This window comes from Aplidium turbinatum, chromosome 2 (assembly GCF_918807975.1).
Source record: "Aplidium turbinatum chromosome 2, kaAplTurb1.1, whole genome shotgun sequence".
Taxonomy (NCBI): Eukaryota; Metazoa; Chordata; class Ascidiacea; order Aplousobranchia; family Polyclinidae; genus Aplidium; species Aplidium turbinatum.
This window is the reverse complement of record NC_137473.1, coordinates 46,945,543-46,954,552: the sequence shown is the minus strand read 5'-3', so window position 1 is coordinate 46,954,552 and position 9,010 is coordinate 46,945,543.

Here is a 9,010-nt window from a genome sequence, read left to right as displayed (position 1 = left end):
AAAAATTTACAAAATTGTTGAATTGCTCTATAGCGCTGTACAAAATGTGGCGATGTACACACAAATAAAAAGGCAACAATACACACACAGTTATAGGCCTAATACCACCTGGGAGTAATCAGGGATGGAGGAACCACGTGGGCCTCGTGGGCCTGGGCCCACCTACTTTATTTTCTGGGTGGGCCTGGCCCACCCACTTTTGAAAGCCAAATTTCTTTGAAAAGGTAGTGAAAACGGTATTTTAGAGAAGGATTTCCAAAAAAAAACTCTTCACTCATTTGATACACACTAGTTTGATTACACAGGCCAACAAAACAATTTTGACACAAAAGGTGAGAGTCATTTCAGAGTAGGCCTATTTCAGGGCCCTGATTCCAAAAATGCACTTAGTTTCTTCGAATTTTCGAAACTACCAGGAATTGAATTTCGAACCAAGATTACATTCTTCCGTAACAAGGATAAAATTTTAAGCAGCTACTTTATTGATACGGTATAAATGGCCTTCGTACCTTGATGGGTGTTGCTCAGTAGGCCTATGGTAAGTCTACCATAATAAAGAATTGCGTTTGTTTATTGATGGCTTTGTTTTGCTTATTCGTCTAGTTTGTTAAGCAAAACAATGTATGTATTTTATTTGTACTTAGTAGCTTAGTTAGTAAGTCTGATATTGTTGAAGTCAACAAATATACAGTATTAAGGTGATTGATTTCAAATGGCGTTTATACAACTCAGAAATGTGCCTAGGATTACTTTCAGTTTTGTCTATGTAATAAACGACACGATGTTAAATCTATAGAGGCTCAAAATTGCAAAAAAAATGTTTTTGCTGTAGGCAATCTTAAAAACTAGAGCCAATTCGAAAAAAAAGTGCATTTTCGGAATCAGGGGCCTCGAAATACCCTAAAATGACTCTCACATGCCGTGCCTTTAAAAAAAAAAAATTTTGTTTGCCTGTGTTATCTTTGATAGCTCAATGATGAAATCTAATCTTCAAACTTTTCTCTTGAGCCCACTGTTGATGGGAAGCACGTGTGGGTGTGGTTGCGTGTGGTAATCTATATATCAATCTAATTGTTCTCCAAGGTTAAAACAATGATATCATTACATACTATGCAGTGCATGCACGTCGGCCTACTGTGTAATGCTGCAGATTATTTCTCCCAGGTTGGTATTATAACTGTGTGTGTATTGTTGCCTTTTTATTTGTGTGTACATCGCCATATTTTGTACAGCGCTATAGAGCAATTTAACAATTTTGTAATTTATTTGGCCAAATCGGACCCAAAAATGGAAATTTTTCACTGGTTGGCATAAAAGGCAATCATGAAAACACAATGTATAAGCGATTTGAAGTATTAGGAATGCAGCAATGTCATGGGGGTCTGGGGGGCGAAGCCCCCCAGAAGTTTGATTAACTTTGACTGCTACGCCTTTGGGCCCACCTACTTTTAAAATGGTTCCTCCATCCCTGGGAGTAATAATATGCAACATTATACAGTATACGTGCAATCGTGCATATGTGTAATGATATCACTGTTCTAACCATATAGAGCATAGAGAATAATTATATTGATTGATAGAATGCTCCACCAGTCACACGCAACCACACCCACAATGCTGCACATCAATAGTGGGCTCAACAGAAAAGTTTGAAGATTGGATTTCATCATTGAGCTATCAAAGATGATCAAACTAGTGTGTATCAAATGAGTGACGATCTTTTTTTGGAACTCCCTCTCTGATTTGCCGTTTTCGCTACTTTTTCAAAGAAATTTGGCTTTCAAAAGTGGGTGGCCCTTAAAAAATAAAGTGGGTGGTCCCAGGCCCACGAGGCCCACGTGGTTCCTTCATCCCTGAACTTTTGTTATCAAAGTTAGCAGAAGGATTGCTACAACGCATCATAAATGAGAAAGATTGAAGGTAAAATACCCATAAACTGAAAAATGTAAGTCGAGATAAGGTGAAAGGAGAAGTTACAAAAATAGGAAGAGTGTAGGTATAGATGCAAAAAATAGTTTGTAAGGAAAAATCTTTCGTTTGTTTAGGACTTGTTATAACAGAAGACAAACCTTTCAGTTCAAGGTTCAATTGTTCCAGACTAGAAGAAGAAGACAAACCGTTAAACACATAGACACCATAAAATATTTTGTAGAAGCAAATTACTCAACAAAGTTTGAAGTTATTTTAGTTTATTATGTTGCGCTTAGCCGTTAAATCTAAATAACGTTAATACTTGTGATTTTTATGATCTCATGTATTTGCTGCATGAAGCGACGAAAATTTGGGAACGTGTGAGAAGGGTTCAAATGGTGCTTCATAGAGTAAAGGCGGTCTTTCAATGTTCAGAAGGATGATACTGATAATAATAATTAATTTAGCCAAAAAGGTTGTCAATTAAAAATTGAAACGATAGCGCTGATCACTCAAACATTGCCTGATATCGACTTACTTCATGATGCTGTGGCAGCCTGGCGTTTGTCTTTACTGCCAGGCGCCAGCGCAGTCCACTTTTGTGGCCATAACTACAGCGAGATTTGTGAAGGGAGTTTAACTACGAAAGATCAGAAGTTACTACGTTATTTCCTTGCTATCACATCAGGCTAGGACAGTTAAGTGATTAGATGATGATCACTTCTTCGCCACGCCTAGGGTCGAGAGGCCCTGCCTTTTATCAGCCTTGAGCAGTGGCGGCAACTCAGGTGAGATGTTTGGGCAGGTGCAAGTACATCCAGGAAGATAATGATGTTTATGATGAAGATTGGTGATATTGTGAAGTTAGTGCAGACGAGTGAAGACTTTCCACCGACGTCATAGTTTTTTCCACTAGATCGTTGGTCGCAACCCGGTCAGAAAGTCAGTTGTTTTAAGCATTAACAAAAAATCGGCAGGTCAACATAAATGCAGGTAGAGCAGTGTGCTACCAGTGACCCGTCTACTGGAAAGGAAATTGTTAAACTTTTGACCATCGGTGAAGTTGATAGTTACAAAGAAAATAAAGAGATAAGTTTCATTATCAAGTCAAGTGAACTTCACGTTATAAACTTTTGCTTGAGATTTAAATTGAAGTCTATTTTATTTGGAATCAATTAACCTCAATATATTACTTGTATTTGTGTCGTGGTTTACATTGGCAAGCCGTAGTGCTTAAGTGCTCGGAAATTTTGCCAAATCTTTGTAAGTTAATTAGCTCCTGTTGAGGAAAAACTGATTAATTTTTTATTTATCGCAAGGCAAGCGAGTCTCCCCAGAGAAAACTACTGAACTCTTGACAGTCCATAAAGCACAGATCAATAAGCCATTAAGAATCCCCACAATTAAATTCAGTAATGAGTATTTACGTTTGGCCCACAAACCAATTATCTCTAAGCTGCACATTTTTAACCCGTTTAGTTTTATCGTCATCTAAAGGGTAGTTATTTTTATTCACATAACCTTACGGAGCGAATGAGGTTGGTACTTAAGCTAGAAAGAAGTGTTTTCATTCTACAAAAAGCAGTTTTGGTCTAACAATAAACTGTTTGAAACGAAGCTATATTTTGTTTCGACACAAACAGATTGCCTTGATTCTATTCATTCTGTTTCGAAATTTCTTTGAGAAAAGTTTCGCTTAGTAGGCCAACACTTCTAGTCTAGTCACTAAACATAACTTTCAAATGCAGAGACAGTTTTGTTTTTCTTTTGTGTGCGTTCTGTAGTTTAAAAAGTAAAGCTTGTCAGACTCAGGTTTAGAACAGTATAATCAGATTTACTGTTAAGGATTCTTATTTAAGACCTTTATCCTTACTCATTATCACTTTAGCTTTCGCAGTATTTTTGTTCAAACGAAGAGATAAAATTGTGTAGCCGATTCCAATGAAAACCACGTTTCAAACTTCTCGTTTATAGGCTAGTGTCTGATATTATTCCCGACTTGTATTTCTTCCGCAGTCTACATAGGCAAGCGGCAGTAGCCTAACATACTTTAGTGACTGATTTTAACAGTTTTATTGGATAGAAACCCGTTTTCATCTTTTGTACATTTGTAATTGGGAATTTGATTCGACGAGCAAGAAAATACCTAGAAAAGTTCAAATACTTCAAAAATGCAGCTTGTTGCTGTTTTGCAGTTTTGTAACGCTTGTTTTAAAGATCCTATTTTTCTGCACCAGTTTACAACCGAAGTAATGTCTGGATGAAATCAGTGCCACAGCCTTACAACTATCAATTTAAACAAAAAATTGCAAAGGATTGTAAACGTCAGGTCTTCAACACACCAATATTGCGTACACGTGTATTCAGTGGTTACGCGTTCGGCTCAAGATCACCTGGCGCTGGTTCGACTCTGCGGGTGTGCGCTTGAGCAACGCATTTCAGGACTGCTCTCCATTCAGCGGCACCTAGCGAATGGAATAATTTTCCGGCAACAACATTTCAACAGTCGGAAACTTCACTCTGTCAATCTCGGTAACCGGCCCTCAGAGATGGGCGTGATCTTGATCTTGAAGATCACAAGTGATCTTGAAGATCAAGATCGTGATCTTGATCTTGATCTTCAAGATCACTTTTTTTTTGGTGATCTTGATCTTGATCTAAGATCACTTTTTTTTTAGTGATCTTGATCTTGAAGAACAATAAGATCAAGATCACTTTAAAATTGAAGTTTACTTACTAGATAGAGTCATTTTTTTAGAACTCGTACTGTACAAAGTAGTTAGTGGCAACTACTAACATTAAGTCACTGTTAATATGATATGTGTCCAACAAAAGACGATTTAAAGTCTCCATCTAATCTGGTCAGTGTTGCCATTTCAAAATTGAAAAAGTTTTCTGTGTTGGTCATAATAAAGAAGTCAACTTCCGTGTACTTTATGTTGACGTATAATAAAAAATGATTTAACTTTGTTCACAATTTCCATGTGTGAATTTTAAAGAAATGTTTTCTTTCTTTGACCCAATTTTAGATATTTCAAAAGTCTAGAATGGCGGTGTTAAAAAATCTGGACTCTAGCCGACTTTGGTCATGTAAAGTGGTTTATTGCAGCAAATCAACCAGACCAAGACTTGTTTACGGTCTGAGTATGGAGCGGTTTGTCTGACCGCAAACCTCTGAACTTTTTTGATAGCAGACAACAGTATCAAGGTTGCCAGATGGGTAAATGGTGCAATAAACATTGACATAATACAGTGAAAGTTATAACTACTTAGTAACACGAATAAAAACTCCCACATGAACCAAACTAAAATTTGGTAAAAAATGATGCAGTTCAAAGTTTATTTTTATTTATTTATTATAAATACAAAGTATAAAACTAATTGCAAATTTTGCGACTTTTTCAGAACTACTATAATTAACCTCGGCCTTGGGTGTGACGTTGCGATTCTAGGCAAACTACGTCAACAATTGATAGGTCTAATAGCAACAGTCACTAACTTATTACAATTCTTAGGCCAGCGATCGAGTAGTTAAAAGTAAAAGTTAGCAATACCAACTATATACCTTTACCCAGGTTGCTTATAGTAATTATGTTTTGCAACATCATTGATCAAAAACTTCATTATTTTTCAAGTACACAAAAAGTGATCTTGAAAGTGATCTTGATCTTCAAGATCACGATCTTGATCTTGATCTTAAAGATCACATAGTTTGGTGATCTTGATCTTGATCTTCAAGATCACCTATTCTTGGTGATCTTGATCTTGATCTTCAAGATCACCAATACTGGTGATCTTGCCCATCTCTGCCGGCCCTACATCAAGAGCCTCTACAAGTATGCGAAACTACCAGGAATAACCTATCAAAGCTTTGTCAGTCCGAGGATAAAGATTCAAAACCAACCAACCCACCTAGTTTTAAGAAGTGCAAAACGTTACTTTGAAATTTAACTGTCTAGAAATTGTAGGTGATTGCTGGTTAGTTAGCAGTTTCTGCAATGTTGTTTGGGAAGCTTAGGGTATTGGAGATGGGTAACAGCGTACGCTTGCATAAGTGTCAGGGGCGTAAATATTGTTAAAGGGGTAAGAGGAAATACTATTCCCCCTTTGTCAAATTAAATGTAAAACTTGGACTCCTTATTTGTTTATATTTTTGCGTATATAAACATGACATTTTAATCAAAAGGATGTACTGTATTTTGTCACGCCTGCTCTTGTTATCGACACAAACCTCTAGAACAGTGGTTCCCAACCTGGAGTCCGCGGACCCCTTGGTGGGGGTCCGTGATTATCTTGATGAATTTTGAAAAAAAAGCGATCTTTGTACTTTCATTTCTCTCTTTAAATGCAAATGTGTGAAGCTCAATCCCGCGAGAATAAACTGTACCGGTAGGCTATGCATTAAAATAAATCTATGCTGCTGCCTACAGTGTGTACATTGACCTTAAACTACATCTACCACAACGCATTGAATTTCATTCAAAAGCTGTGGAAGAATTTTGGTGCTCACAACTGCAAACCTACCCATTCTTGGCAAAGCAAGCGATTATTGTTTTGTTACCATTCATAACCACTTACCTTTGCGAGGCAGGATTCTCAGCTTTTGTTACAATAAAAACTAAACATCGAAATCGCCTGGACGTTGAGGATGACATGCGTGCTGCATTGTCAAAAACTCAACCACAGTTTAGTCGTTTAGTTCAGGAAAGGCAACAACAGCCCTCTCATTAAATTTTCTTACGTTAAAAAAGTTTCGGCATGGCACTTTGGGTCACCTTAATATTCAAATACTGCTGACATTTCTTGAACAATTCATTCATTTTCGTATTTGAGCAACTGTTTAACCTGATATTTGCCGCAGGAGTCATAGCGGCAATGCAATATGACACAGTATACAGTAGTTGAGTAGTAGCCTATAGTTATTACAAGTCAATAATAGTAGGCTACATAGGCACCTAACTATTTTTTTGGCCGTGGGGGCGAAAGCGTGTTTCATCAGCAGCAACGTAAATTCAGCAAAATGTCACGCAGATGGATGACGTACTTATGTTGTCACACTAGGATTGCTTTTATTGCCACACTCGGAGTTATGGCTACGTTCGACCTACCGTTAATTATTATAAACAAAACTCGACCACTTTGCATGCCATGCGCCTGCGTGGGCTAGCGGATAGCGGTTGATGGACTGCGACTCTTTAAGCTAAGCACAACATAAAGTTTAGCAACGAACTAGATTTATTAGCATGAAACAGAGACGAAAAGGTTTACTAAAAGGTATACTGTAAATGGAATGAAAATACTAACTTGATCATACGCTTGAAAATATACCTGTTGAAAGCAAAATCATTCATGTTTACATCAATTCAACATCACGTCACCTTGAATAAATTTAAAAGTTGCTGACATCCGTAAACACTAAACAGCCCTTGAAAAATAGTTACGGAGAGACGTTTGATTAAGTTTTCGACTTGACATTGCTCTCTTTTCACTACAATGTTGCAACTTATGACTGACCTGCTTTCAATTCGCTGTAAAACGCCCGTTTTCGTGTTGCAGATGAAACAAAAGATGCGCATATTCCCGCCTTTGATCGGGTTTCTATGGCAACGGTCGTCGGTCGTGTGTGCGCCATACAGGTTGTGCGAGTCCGTTGCTGCGTTAATTATGCCGCGTGTACGCAATGCGGTTTGTACCAGCCCTTGTTGCGTTGGTTAGTGGTTACCTCGGGCCGCAACTTCAAGCTCATTTTCACAGTGAGCGATTCACTGCAGAGAGTGCAGAGGTTTCGACTTTCGAAAGAGACATCAAGTCTGTTTGCAAGCGCATTAAGCTAAACTCACGCTGCGTCTACGCAGCAAATTATGTTGTTTTTGGGTACATTCAACATCTGATGACATTGAATCGACGCAAAATAGTAGATTGTTGCTATGTCCCAGGCAGCAAAATCAGTCATTTTTACATTGATTCAACGTCTGCAGACGTTAAATCAATGTAAAAACGACAGATTTTTTTTGTCTGGGGTGGGATTGTAGCATCGCTACTCGTTCTAGTGATTATTTATGGCGAAGCTGTTGCGGTTTGCATTTAAAAAAATGTTTTCCTGCTGCCGATCGCTAGTTCATCTATTGTTTTATTTATCACTACAGCAGTAAAAAGTTGCTCTCACGCAGAAATATGCGTGGGGGCCTGGCCCCCACGGCTTAGGCGCCTATGGTAGGCTATGTTAATTGAGTTTCGGGAAAAATTTAGGTAGGGGTCCGCAGAATTAACAATTTGTCTAAAGGGGTCTGTGACAACAAAAAGGTTGGGAACCACTGCTCTAGAACCTCTAGTTAACAATATACCATACACAGCGTAGGTGTGGTTTCACAACTTTAAAATTCAAATTTTTATTTTTTAATGCATCAAAGGCTTGTCGAAGAATATAAATTATTTGCTGCAATTTTCAAAGAGAGAGAGAGTTTCATACATAAAATTTATAAACTTTTTTCTTTAATTTACATTTATTTCTGACAATGCGGTGGGATGGCAAAGCTGATAACAATAGAACGCCACACTACTCTAGTAATAGTTAGTGCCGAAAGCAGTTATAGTGCGAAGAAAATCTTATCTCATCCCCAGAGGCTCAGTATTCAGTAACTGAGTATGAAACTAACTATTTTTCAAGGTTATCTTAATCGTTTGCAAATGTCGCATGTTTAAACTTACACTTGAACTTGTCCCTGAATACTTGATTTGCTCGTTTAGGCCTACATCGCGCACAAAAACCTCTTTGAAAAAAAGAAGGGAGAATTTTACAGTAGATTGCGGCCGAAGATTTAAAAAGCAGCCATGTATTATTTATAATCTTTTTTAAAAAGTCTTGTTCAACACTATCAAACATTCAGTCTGAGCTGTCTTTATCTTTATTATTTAAAAGCTTCAAACGCCTGATGACGATGAGGGTTTAAGGCGCATTTGCACTGCAAGGTTAAGTGAGTTATCCGAAGAATACAAACAAATTAGTTATTCATCTGAAATAATGCTTAATTATATTGCTCGTTTGACCAACGAAAACATCTGGACAAAATGTAAGTCAATTAACCGACACACTACGATA